This window comes from Pongo abelii, chromosome 10 (assembly GCF_028885655.2).
Source record: "Pongo abelii isolate AG06213 chromosome 10, NHGRI_mPonAbe1-v2.0_pri, whole genome shotgun sequence".
Taxonomy (NCBI): domain Eukaryota; kingdom Metazoa; phylum Chordata; class Mammalia; order Primates; family Hominidae; genus Pongo; species Pongo abelii.
In genome coordinates this window covers 62,182,243-62,196,235 of record NC_071995.2, presented here as the reverse complement: position 1 = coordinate 62,196,235, position 13,993 = coordinate 62,182,243, and the positions used below count along the sequence as shown (strand labels likewise).

At 39.3% G+C, this 13,993-nt stretch overlaps 1 long non-coding RNA gene and 1 other non-coding gene across 2 annotated transcripts; one reads left to right on the top strand and one right to left on the bottom strand.

Moving 5' to 3' along the window:
• Window positions 1-847: 847 nt before the first annotated feature.
• Window positions 848-13,966, bottom strand: LOC129049140 (uncharacterized). The gene is made up of 3 exons (XR_010135786.1): window positions 13,759-13,966; window positions 8,326-8,435; window positions 848-2,281 (listed from the first exon to the last, which is right to left on the bottom strand). It is a non-coding gene; the product is annotated as an uncharacterized LOC129049140 (long non-coding RNA).
• On the top strand, window positions 7,637-7,752 carry LOC112136043 (U5 spliceosomal RNA). Its single transcript, XR_002917243.1, has one exon. It is a non-coding gene; the product is annotated as a U5 spliceosomal RNA (small nuclear RNA).
• Window positions 13,967-13,993: the final 27 nt, after the last annotated feature.

Sequence of the window (13,993 nt, the reverse complement as noted above, 5' to 3'; positions counted from 1 at the left end):
TTCTCAAACCCTGCAAGCCAGATTTAGCCATGAGCTATATAGTTTGCTGACCCTTGATAGAGTGTTGATGAGATGTCAAAAGAACATGATGAAATGTCAAAGAATTAAAATACTGAAGGAAAATAGCTCATATTTTTAAAAACAAGATATTTTAAATGAGGCCAGGTACAGTGGCTCACTCCTGTAATCCCAGCACTTTGGGAGGCCGAGGCGGGCAGATAACTTGAGGTTAGGAGTTCAAGACCATCCTGGCCAACATGGTGAAACCCTGTCTCTACTTAAAAAACACAAAAATTAGCTGGGCGTGGTGGCATGCACCTGTAGTCCCAGCTACTTGGGAGTCTGAGGCAGGAGAATCACTTGAACCTGGGAGGTGGAGGTAGCACTGGGCCAAGATTACACCACTGCACTCCAGCCTGGGTGACAGAGCGAGACTCTGTCTCAAAAAAAAAAAAAAAAAAAAGAAAAAAATGTTTAAGATATGTTTAATGATGTTACCATACTAAGACACACAACAAATCCTGGGGTGGGATCAACAGTTGATGAGAGGAGGCAACAGAATTCAGGTAAATAAACTGTCCCTTGCTTACCCAACTTTGATGCCTAGTTCATTAAAAAAATAACTTTATTATGGTAAAAAAACACTACAGTTCAGTAATTTTATGCATATTCACACTGCTGTACAGCAGATCTCCGGAACCTTTTCACTGTGTAAAACTGAAACTCTACATCCATTAAACAACTCCCCATTTTTCCCTTCCAGCCAGTCCCTGGTAACCATCATTCAACTCTGTTTCTATTAATTTGATTTCTCTAGTTACTACATATAAGTGACATAATACATGTCTTTTTGTGACCGGTTTATTTCACTTAGCATAATATCCTCAAGGTTCACACATGCAGTATATAACAGGATTTCCTCCCTTTTAAGGCTGAATAATATTCTACTGTATGTATGTAACATTTTTCTTCATTCATTCATTCCTTGATGGACATTTGGGCTGCTTCCACCTCTTGGCTATTGCAAATAATGCTGTTACGAACATGGGTGTAGGAACCTCTCTTCAAGATCTTGCTTTCAATTCTTTTATATAATTATCCAGAAGTAGAATTGCTGGTGGTTCTATTTTTAATTTTTTGAGGAACCTCTACATTTTTTTCCACAACAGCTGCACCATTTTACATTCCTACCAACAGTGCACGAAGGTTCCAATTTCTCCACATCCATGCCAACACCTGTTTTTTGTTTTTTTTTTGACTAGCCTAATAGATGTGAGGCAGTACCTAATTGTAGTTTTGATTTGCATTTCCCTAATGATTAGTAATCTTGAGTATCTATGTTCTCATATGCTTGTTGGCCATTTATATATCTTCTTTACATAAAAGTCTATTCAAGTCTTCCGCTCATTTTAAAATTAGGGCTCTTTTTGTTGACCTGCAAGAGTTCTTTTTATATAATAGATATTGAGCTCTTATCAGATACAGAATCTGCAAATATTTTCTCCCCTTCTGTAGGTTGCTTTTCACTCTGTTGATTGTGCTAGTCCAGTTTTAATCTTTGCCCATGAATGAAAGTCTAGTCTGGAGCAAACTGCTGGCAGTCTGGCCAGGTCTGGAGCTGTCTTCTGTCCTAAAGACACTAGTGGTAATGAGTCAAAACATCTGTCTTGGATACTTCAGATCTGGATATTCTGATCCTCTACAATATCCAAAAGCATTCCCATATCTTTGCTTTGAGCCAGAACCAGCCAACTCAAGGTTTCTGGGGCTGTAGAATTAGCAGCAGCCTCAAGACTGGGTAAGTGGGAGATATGGAGGTGGACTCATTAGATTCAGGTTTGCATTATTAAGTGTCTGCCACTAGAACGCTGAAATCAAACAATTTCAATAAATATTTTTCAATTCACTATTGTTCCTTTTTGCTTCAAATGTTAGTCAGTTCAGTTTCTTTGATGCTTCATGCTTATGCTGAGGAAATAAAACATCCCAACCCTGGAGACCTGAATGATTCCAAGGAAGTACATGGAGAGTTAATCCAAGGCTTGGTCTAGAATGCAACTCAGTTCATACAAAACTTGCTCCAGAAAAACCTTGACGATTCTGTACAAGTGGATATGAACACTATGGAATGGTGCATTTGCTAAAACATCCTATTTGAAGAGATAAGGTTCTGACTTACAAAAGGTCTATTTCCTCTTCCAACCACTACTGCCTTTTCGAAGTACACAACTGGAGAAGCTGAATAGGTTAGCTTGTCAATATTGACGAGATTTTTAAAAGCCTAAAAAAATTTATGGAAAATGACTGATTGCCTCACTGTCAAAATTCTTATTCCTATTGAGATTTAGCACATATGATAAAATTATTTATCCAAGATTGCTTATGGAAACAGAAAATTTCAAAAAACCTTATGTGCATTATTTTTCTGGTTCCCACAAGAAAAATAAAATGGGAGAGAAGGTTAGGGTCAGAGCTGCACAAGTTCAAGCAGAAAATATGCTGAAAACGTAGGGTCCTAATTCCCTGACTTTTATGTTAAGTTGTTGCTATTCAAGTACTTACATATAATGATGTTTATCACTGCATACTTCAAATTATGAATGTAAGGAATAGTGACATTTAAGCTGCCAAACACAGTAGATTAAAAAAATACTTAGTTTACTCATCATATCAAGAAATCCAGAGATAGGCAGTTGCTAGCATTGGTTTAAATGTTCAGTGATTTTGTCAAAGCCAAGTATCTAATTTCTTTTCTCTCGTGGATGAAAAATGGGTATGATAGCTCTGAACATCTCATTCCTTACCAAGAAGAAATAGGTAAGAGATGGTACCAGCTTTGGCTGTCCCATTTTATCTGGAAGGCAAAATGTTTCCTGGAACTTCCCCCTCAACTCTCACAAAACTTGAGCTTATTTCTCAATGGCTGGAACTTGTAAGTGAGGCTACAAAACTAAATATTCCTAGATATTGTAGAGGTAGGTTAGTGAGAAGGGATTTGGGAATGGGTGTTTCTCTGCTAAGTTTTAGGGCTGGCCACAGAAAAACCAGGAAATACCAAAATATCCAACAATACAAGATTGACTGAGTGTCACGTGCCATATGAATCCCAAGTGGCTGTTAAAAATTGTGTTGTGAGCCAGGTGTGGTAGCTCACACCTGTAATCCCAGCACTTTGGGAGCCTGAGGAGGGCGGATCACATGAGGCCAGGAGTTTGAGACCAGCCTGGGCAACATGGCGAAACCCCATCTCTACTAAAAATACAAAAATTAGTTGGGCATGGTGGTGCATGCCTGTAATCTCAGCTACTCACATATTCATGTGGCCGAGGCATGAGAATTACTTGAACCTGGAGGTTGTGGTGAGCTGAGATCATGCCACTGCACTCCAGCCTGGGCGACAGAGCAAGATCCCATCTAGAAAAAAAAATACTGTTGCAGATAGTTACATGCTAAATTATCTATAAAGTACTATCAACTAAACATTTAATATAAAATAATAAGAAAATTTCAAATGTTTTAGAGCAAAATAAATACATATTTAAAAATTTTAAATGGACGGATGCAAAAAGAAAAAAAACGGAACTTATATTCCAAAAATGTTGACTTCAGTTGAGTTTTTCAGGGAACAGACTCTGAAGCAGAGGTTTGTATGCAGGTGATTTACTGGTGAGAATGCTCAGGAACAGCACCTGTTAACGGAAGCAGGGGCAGGACTGGGCAGAGGGGGAGGGTGAATTGCAGGGCAGTTGCCACAGAGGCTTTAACTTGTCTCATGGGACACTCTAAAGCTGGGATATCCCAGATTGTGCCAATTGACTTGATGCCTTTGTACCTCCACAACTGACCAGTCATTGGATTTGAGCTGACCCAAGGAGGGGAATGTTGGGTGAGGCAGTTTCCCTCACTGAAGACAATTTTAGAGAGGAATTAAACTATGAGCCAGCAACAGCCAACATTCCTGGTAGCTGTATCTTGGGATCTGGGCAGCATACCACAGCATTCACTAGAAATGTCAACAATGGTTATCTTAGTTTGGGGATTAATATGCTTTATTTTTCTATATGCTTTATTTTTCCAAATTTTTCTATATATGCTTTATGTCTTCCAAATTTTTCACAATAAACACAGCATTGTACTAAGGATTAAATGAGTCAATTCATGTAAAGCACTTAGCACAACTCCTATAATTTACGAAATATTCAATATATTTATAAATGATTATTTTGTATTTAGAAAGAAATCTGCATATATAGGTACACACATACATTTCTTTCTAAATTCAAAATCATAGGTAAATTTATTGAGTACTTAATGTATATACATATATAATTTAAAAAGAAAACATAAATATATACATTGTCAAAAAGAATGAAAGTGTGAAAAAGGATTTAAAATAACACATGGATTTTGCTGTTCATTTTGGTTTGTTTTGGTTTATCTGATCTGTGCAAGTCTTTCTTATAACATTGTTTCTTTCTAGCATTGTCCAGTAGAAAGTTTTGTGATGATGAAAATTTCTTTATCTGTGCTGTCCAATATGGCAATCACTAGCCACAGGAGGCTACTGAACGTTTGAAATGTGACCAGCACAACTGAGGAAGTACATTTTTAAAAATTTCATTTTAAATTCATTTAAAATGTAAATAGCCACATGTTGCTGGTGGCTACCATATCTGATAGTATGGCTTTAGACCAACACTGGGCAATGGTTATTTAGAGAACAGATTTAAAATATTATTTCTCTCTTGAAGCTTGGATTAGTTTCTTACTCCATTGCTCTATATAATTCCCTAACCTTGATTTTAAAATCTCATTATAATTAGGTATGTAGAAAAACAAAATGGGAAGAGCTAATTAAGTGTAAATAAGAGTGTGTTTATGTGTGAGTGTTGTCATATGAAAGGAAAAGTAATTTAGTTGAAAGTAAGATGTTGGCCAGGCATGGTGGCTAATGCCTGTAATCCCAGCACTTTGGGAGTCCGAGCGCACGGATCACTTGAGGTCAGGAGTTTGTAACCAGCCTGGCCAACATGGTGAAACCCTGTCTCTACTAAAAATACAAAAATTAGCTGGGCGTGGTAGCGCATGCCTGTAATCCCAGCTACTCAGGAGGTTGAAGCAGGAGAATTGCTTGAACCCAGGAGACAGAGGTTGCAGTGAGCCGAGACCATGCTACTGCATCCAGCCTGGGTGACAGAGTGAAACTCCGTCTCAAAAAAAAAAAAAAAATGTAATAATGTATTGCTAATTGTGTGGTACTTTTAGCAAATGATCTGAAAAAAAAAAAAATGAAAACGTTTGTTCTGTGTCAAATACTTGATTCTTGGTAAGCCAAAGAAGACTTCTCCCTGAAACAGTATCTTTCAATCACACTGTTGATACGGTAAGAAAGATAACTGCAGAAACAATTTGACATTGCCTGAATAACAAGTGGAAATCTCTTACTACTCAGGTGGGAGGCCTGTGTGTGTGTAGACAACTCACTAACAGCAGCCAGGTTTATGAAGGAAAGCTACACAAACCTTGGTTTGTATCTTAGCCTTATCAATTGCTAGTTCTGTGAATTTGGACAAGTTACTTAATTTTTTGGAGCCCTAGTTTCTCCATAATCAAGTGGTTAAAAGTACACCTACCTTGAAGACTTACAAGAAGATAAGTCATATATAAAGCACTTGGCCGGGCGTGGTGGCTCATGCCTGTAATTCTAACACTTTGGGACACCACGGCGGGAGAACTGCTTGAGCTCAGGAGTTCGAGACCAGCCTGGGCATCATAGTGAAACCTCATCTCAAAGACTAAAAAAATACTATATTAAAAGATGTATAAAGTACTTGGCACATAGTAAGTGCTGTATCAATTATAGTTTTACTGTTAGTGTCACATCTAGAAAATTGATTAGGAAAAGGGAAGTAAGCCCAAATAATATCAACTTCAGGTAGTAATTAACTGGCATAATCACAAACTGTAAAATCATTTTTGGAATATGTTACTTTGTATATATTGGCCACAAATGAAATTTCATCCAAGCCAGTACAGTGGCTCATGCCTGTAATCCCAGAACTTTGGAAGGCTGAGGTGGAAGGACTGCTTGAGGCCAGGAGTTTAAGACAAGCCTGGGCAACATAGCAAGACCCCAGCTCTAAAAAATAAATTTTAAAAATTAGCCAGGCACGATGACATGTGCCTATAGTCCTAGCTACAGAGGAGGCTGAAGCAGGATCAGGATCGCTTGAGCCCAGGAGCGAGGCTGCAGTGAGCTACAATTACAGCACTGTGCTCCAGCCTGGGTGACAGAGCAAGACCTCATCTCTAAAAACATTTTAAATGTAGTCCATTGTTTATTGAATAAATGAAAGAATGAATGCCTTGCTTTGTTCTTAAAGTCCTTTTGTCTCCAAAATGGGTAGTTATAACTGAAATGTTTTTTTCACTGGCATTGTCACGAGGGTTATTTTCAAAGACCTGTGAAGAGCAATACCAAATCAATGGTCTCGAGCAGAGTTGTTTTTCTAGACTTAAGAGAGATTTTGCCTGAAATTAAGAAACAGCTTCTTGAGTAATAAAATATTACTGAAGCAGCAGTTAAGGCTTCCATCCTTACATATTTTTAGAAGACAAATAAATCTCTATGCTGAAAATGTCATCACCTGTGGAAGCCAGCCTCTAGGATAACCTCCAGTGATGCTTGCTTCCTAGCATTCAGATTCTTCACTAGTCTCCTGCTCAAATTCAGTCGAGGGTGGCTCTGAATATGGCAGAGGTGATGTGTGAATTCCGAGGCTAAGTGATAAAAGGCATTGCAGCTCCTGCTTTGGTCTCTGAACCACCTGCTCCAGGATAAGCCAGTGACCATTCTGTGAGGACACTCAAGCCGTCCTGTGGAGAGCCCCATGTGGCCAATAGCTCATGCCAAGCTGCCAAGAATGTGAAAGAGCCACTGTGGAAGGGGATTCTCCAGCTCTAGACCAGACTTTAGATGACTACAGCCCTTGCCAACATCTGACTGAAACTTTATAAGAGACTGACATAGAACTGCCCAACTGATCTACTTTTGAATTCCCAACTCACAGAAATTGTGAGAGATAATAAATGATTTTTATTGTTTTAAGCCACTAAGTTTTGGGGTTATTCATTATGCAGCAATAGATATCTAATATGTTACCAATAACAAATAATGAGCCAGGTGTGGTGGCTCATGACTGTAATCCCAGCACTTTGGAAGGCCAAGGCAGGAGGATCACTTGTGTCCAGGAGTTTGAGACCAGCCTGGGCAACATAGCAAGACCCTGTCCCTAAAAAAATAAAAATAAACAAATAGTTATTGCTGCTATACAAAATATCCTGCTCATGGGCTGAACCATTCAAAGTAACTTCTCACATTATAACTTTAACGTTTTAACAGCTTGACATGACATTAACACTATGTATTTTCTTATACCATTCTTATGAGACAAGAAGAATCAGTCAATTAAATATTTAATGAACACCTGTTAAGTTCAAGGTAGTACTCTAATTTCTAGAAACATACAATTTACCAAGACTGAATCACAAAGACACAGAAAATCTGAACAGACCAATTATGAGTAAGGAGATTGATCCAGTAACCAAAAACTTCCCAATAGAGGAAAACCCAGCAATATTCTGGCTTGTTTTCAGGTCACATAAATTTTTCACCTTTTACTCAAGATTCCTGTGGAAAGGAAAGACTCTGAGTTTTTAGCTAATTTTTTGAGGTCTTCCTTTGTCAGGGCTAGTAAAAAACAAAAAAGAAAGGAAAGGAAAAAAAAGAAAAGCCCAGACCAGATAGCTTCATGGGTGAGTTCTACCAAGCATTTAAAACTGAAGAGAAAGGAACACTTCCAAACTCATTTTATGTGGCCAGCATTAACCTCGCATCAAAGCCAGATAAAGATAACTACAAAGAAAAGAAAATTATAGGCCAATATCCCTGACTTCTGGCTCTACAGGCAAAAATCCTCAACAAAATATTAGCAAACAAAATTCAATGCCACATTAGAAGTATCATACACTAAGATCAAGCAGGATTTATTCCTGAGATGCAAGGATAGTTCAACATAGGCAAATCAACTAATGTGATATTTCACATTAACTAAACAAAGTATAAAAATCATATGATCAATTCAGTAGATGCAAGAAAAAGCATTTAATAATATTCAACATCTTTCATGATAAAAACTCTCAACACATTAAAGAAGGAATATACCAGAGTTAATTAGGCAAGAAAAAGAAATAAAAGTCATCCAAATCAGAAAAGAAGTTAAATTATCTCTGCATATGACATAATCTGATATATAGAAAACCCACCTGGGCACAGTGGCTCACACTCATAATTCCAGCGCTTTGGAAAGTCGAGGCAGGAGGATTGCTTGAGCTTAGGAGTTTGAGATCATCCTAGGCAACAGAGCGGCACCTGTCTACAAAAAATAAAAAAATTAGCTGAGTGTGGTGGCGTGGGCCTGTAGTCCCAGCTCCTTCAGAGGCTGAGGTGGGAGGATCACCTAAGCCTAGGAGGTTAAAGCTGCAGTGAGCTGTGATTATGCTACTGCACTCTAGTCTGGATGACAGAGCAAGACCCTGTCTCAAAAGAGAGACAGAGAGAGAGATTGAAAAGGAAGGAAGGAAGGAAGGAGAAAGAGAAAGAAAGAAAGAAAGAGAGAGAGAGAAAGAAAGAAAGAAAGAGAGAGAGAGAAATAAATAAATAAATAAATTAGAACTAACAAACCAATTCAGTAAAGTTGCAGGATACAAAATCAACAAATGAAAATTGGTTGCATTTCTATACACTAACAATAAACTACCTAAAAAAGAAATTAAGAAAACATCTCATTTATAATAGCATCAAAAACAATACAATAATTATGAATAAATTTAACCAAGGAGGTGAAAAATCTGTACGCTAAAAACAATAAGACATTGATGAAAGAAAATGAAGACACAAATAAAGATATGTTCACAGATTGAAGAATTAGTATTGTTAAAATGTCTATAGTCCCCAAAGCAATCTAGATTCAATGTGATCTCTATCAAACTTCCAATGGCATTTTTTTCATAGAAATAAACAATCCCAAAATTCATATGGAACCACAAAAGTCCTCACATAATCAAGACAATCTTTTTTTTTTTTTTTTTTTCTTGAGATGGAGTCTCACTCTGTCGCCCAGGCTGGAGTGCAGTGGCGCAATCTCGGCTCACTGCAAGTTCTGCCTCCTGGGTTCATGCCATTCTCCTGCCTCAGCCTCCTGAGGAGCTAGGATTACAGGCACCCATCACCACGCCTGGCTAATTTTTTTGTATTTTTAGTAGAGACAGGGTTTCAGTGTGTTAGCCAGAATGGTCTTGATCTTCTGACCTCATGATCTGCCCACCTCAGCCTCCCAAAGTGCTGGGATTACAGGCGTGAGCCACCGCACCTGGCCAATCAAGGCAATCTTGAATAACAACAACAAAGCTAGAGATATCACACTCCCTGTTTTCAAATTATATTACAGAGCTATTCTAATCAAAACAGTGTAGTACTGGCATAAAAACAGACACAGAGACCAATGGAAAAGAATACAGAGCTTAAAAATAAACCCACACATATATGGTCAACTAATCTTTGACATGGGCATCCAGAATACACAACAGGTAAAGGATGGTCTCTTCAATAAATAGTGTTGGAAAAACTAGGTATCTAAGGTATCTACCTGCAAAAGGGTAAAATTATACCCTTACTTTACACCCTCCACAAAAATTATATTGAAATGGGTTAAAGACTTAAATATCAGACCTGAAATTATAAAACTCCTAGAACAAAATATAGGGGGAAAGCCACTGGACATTGGTCTTGGCAATGATTTTTCATATATGCACCCAAAGTACAGGCAACAGAAGCAAAAATAAACAAGTTGGACTACATCAAACTAAAAAGCTTCTGCATAGCAAAGGAAACAATCAACAAAATGAAAGGGTAACCTATGCAATGGGAGAAAATATTTGCAAACCATATATCTGGTAATGAGTTAATATCCAAAATATGTAAGGAACTCATACAACTCAACAGCAAGAAAACAAATTGCCCAATTAAAAATTGGGCAAAGGATGTGAATGGACAGTTTTCCAAAGCAGACATAAAAATAGCCAACAGATACATTAAAACAAACTCAACATAACTAATCATCATGAAAATGCAAGTCAAAACCATAAGATATCACCTCACACCTGTTACAATGGCTATTATCGAAAAAATGGCCAGGCGGGGTGGCTCATGCCTGTTATTCCAGCACTTTGGGAGGCTGAGGTGGGAGGACTGCTTGACACTAAAAGTTTGAGACCAGCCTAAGCAACACAGCAAGACTGTCTCTATTAAAAAAAAAAAAAAAAAAAAAGAAGACAAGTAATAAAAAGTGTTGCTGAGGGTGTAGAGAAACAGGAACCCTTGTACACTGCTGGTGGGAATATAAATTGATACAGCCATTATGGAAAAATAGTATGGAGGTTCCTCAAAAAATTAAAAATAGAACTATCATACCATCCAGCAATTCCACTTCTGCGTTTATATCCAAAGGATTACTCACAATAGTCAAGATACAGAAACAATGTGTCTGTCAATGAATGAAGAGATAAACAAAATGTAGTAAATACAGACAATGGAATACTTACCCACAAAAAGGAAGGAAATCCTGACATTTGTGACAACATGGATAAACCTGGAGGATGTTACATTAAGTGAAATAAGCCAGACACGGAATGACTAATATTCTATGACCTCACTTATATGGCGAATCTAAAAAAGTTGAGCTCAAAGAAGCAGAGAGTAGAATCATGATTGCCAGGGTCTGGGGGGTGGGGAAAATGGGGAGATGTTTATTGCACATTTATCAGCAATTAAAATGTTTCTTTTGGGAGCTAACCTATGAGAATGCAAAGGCATAAGCATGATATAATGGACTTTGGGGACTCGCAGGGAAGGTTGGGAGAGGGGTGAGAGATAACAGACTACATATTGGGTATAGTGTACACTGCTCAGGTGACAGGTGCACCAAAACTCTCAGAAATCAGTACTACAGAACTTATTCCTATAGAAACCACCTGTACCCCCAAAACTATTGAAATAAAATTAAACAGTTTCTTTTGCTAGTTTGGTAGATGAAACATAGAATATAGTTTATTTTGCATTTCTTTGATTACTAGTGAGGTTGAGCATTAAAAAAGAATTATTTGAGTTTTATATTTCTTTTGGGACTTATATATTCATGTCCTTTTATTCTTGTTGGTTAGTAAGAGATCTTGATATGTTAAGTACATTAAACCTTTGTCTGACATATATTACAGATATTTTTTCCCCAGGATGTCATTTTTTAAAAATTATTATACTTTAAATTTCGGGATACATGGGGCAGGTTTGTTACATAGGTATACATGTGCCATGGTGGTTTGCTGCACCCATCAACCCGTCATCTACATTAGGTATTTTATACAGTCAAATCAATCTCATCCTTTTTAAGTTCTTCCAATTCTTTTATATTTAGAAGGCTCTTCTCTATCTTTAGATCAATTAGTCACTTGTATTTTTTCCGGTTTCTGGTTTTGTGTTTTACACTTTTTTTTTCTTCAGGAAACAAGGTGACAGTCTATTTTCCCATGGTTAAGCATATTTCCTTCACTATTAATTGAATATGTTTCTTCCCCCACTAATTTATAATGTCACCTTCATTACCTAAGGAATTCTTATATTATGTGGGTATGTTTATGAGTTTTATAATCTCTTTTATTGTCTATTGGTTTTGGTGATAGTACCACACGTTTTTTTTGATTACCTCTATTTATTCATCAAGAATCATCACACTCTCCTCCAGGAAGCCTCCTTAATTCTTCCAAAATGGTATGATTGCCCCCTTCACTCTCTGTCTTTCACCTTTGTCATGTTTAAAAATCAGCCTTGGCCAGGCGCGGTGGCTCATGCCTGCAATCCCAGTACTTTGGGAGGCTGAGGCGGGAGGATCACCTGAGGTCGGGAGTTCCAGACCTGCCTCACCAACATGCAGAAATCCCATCTCTGCTAAAAATACAAAATTAGCAGGGCGTGGTGGCGCATGCCTGTAATCCTAGCTACTCTGGAGGCTGGCCTTAGGCAGGAGAATCGCTTGAATCCGGGAGGCGGACGTTGCAGTGAGCTGAGATGGCGCCACTGCACTCCACCCTGGGCAACAAGAGCAAAACTCTGTCTCAAAAAAAAAAAAAAAAAACTTCCTTGAAGCTGGGCGCAGTGGCTCATGCCTGTAATCCCAGCACTTTGGGAGTCCGAGGCGGGCAGACCATTTGAAGTCAGGAGTTCCAGACCAGCCTGGCCAACATGGTGTAAACCCCATCTCTATTAAAAATACGAAAATTAGCCAGGTGTGGTGGCACTGGCCTGTAATCCCAGCTACTCGAGAGGCTGAGGCAGGAGAATCACTAAAGCCTGGAAAGCGGAGGTTGCGGTGAGCCGAGGTCATGCCACTGCACTCCAGCCTGTGGGAAACTCCAACCTGTGGGAAACTCCAGCCTGGGGGAAAGAGTGAGACCCTGTCCAAAAACAAAACAAAATAAAACAACCAAAAAAAAAATGCCTTGTATCATTGCTAACAGGGTTGATCTTATCCAGTTACATTCTTGAGTATAGGGAACAGGTGCATAATACCTATTCATTAAAATTAGATTAGCGGGATTTCCTTTAAAAGGTAGTGATGATGGCAGAACAGCTCTAGTTTGAGAAAAAACGAAAATAGGCAATTCTCTCATTTGTTCAACAAACGTGGCTGCGCCGTCCAATATGAAAAGATTATAACTGTAAGTGAACCCTACTGTACCCTAGGGATCTCACCACTTGGGGAAAGGGATATGTAAATATATGCGATTAAATAGTGTGACTAAGAAGCAAAAAATAAGTATGTACAAGGAAGAAGAAAGGAAAAAACTATTGAGTAGTGGGTAGTGTTTCAAAGTAGTGGACATACAAGTATGAGCCGGGTTCATGGGGTTTCTTAAATGCCAAAGGAACTTGTAATTATTCTAAATGACAACGTGCACAATTTACATTAATGTATCCTTCATTCTGGCCAGGGGTGGTGGCTCACACCTGTAATCCCAAAACTTTGGGAGGCTGAGGTGGGAAGATTGCTTGAGCCAGGAGTTTGAGACCAGCCTGGCCAACATGATGAAACCCTGTTTCTACTAAAAATACTAAAATTAGCCGGGGTGGTGGCGCTGGCCTGTAATCCCAGCTACTAGGGAGGTTGCGGCAGGAAAATCGTTTGAACCCGGGAGGTGGAGGCTGCAGTGAGCCGATATCTCACCACTGCACTCCAGCCTGGGCGACAGAGCGAGACTCCGTCTCAAAAAAAAAAGAAAAAAAAAAAAGATAACTTTTTAAGGAAAGGTAATGCAGTTTGGGCCAGGGGCTCTGCTTATTAGCTGCAGGGCTAACACAGACCCGGGAGAACTAGAATGGGATACAGGTGAGAGTTAACCGGTGGTGTGTGATGTCAGTCTTCTAATCTCAACAAATCACTTCCCTGAGTTGGTGCAGAAGGTGTCAGGGTTGACTAGGGTCCCTACTGTGAGTGTGGGCACAACTCCAGGTACTTCCCCATCTCCCAGCCGGTCCAGCGAGGTGCCTGGCGAGCCCAGGCCAGATGCTCTGGCCAGGGCTGACGTCACGTTTGCATGACGTCACCAGCGCTGACGAACAACACAGGGAGGGGCCTGTCAGCTCACCTCAGAGCGCAGGCAACTTCTGAGAGCAGGGAACTGACAGCCTCCTATTCTACCTTGAGGGTCCGAATAGTCAGAGCTGCAGGAGCCGAAGCGCCGAAGGAGCTCAGGAACTGCTACCTCCCTCTTTCCTTGGCCCTTATCCGCGTCTTCTCTAAGGCCCAGGAGCGGTCCTGGCAGTGGCGCGCTCACGAGTCCGCCGGTGGAAGCGGTCACGCGCACGCACGCTTGTGCGCAA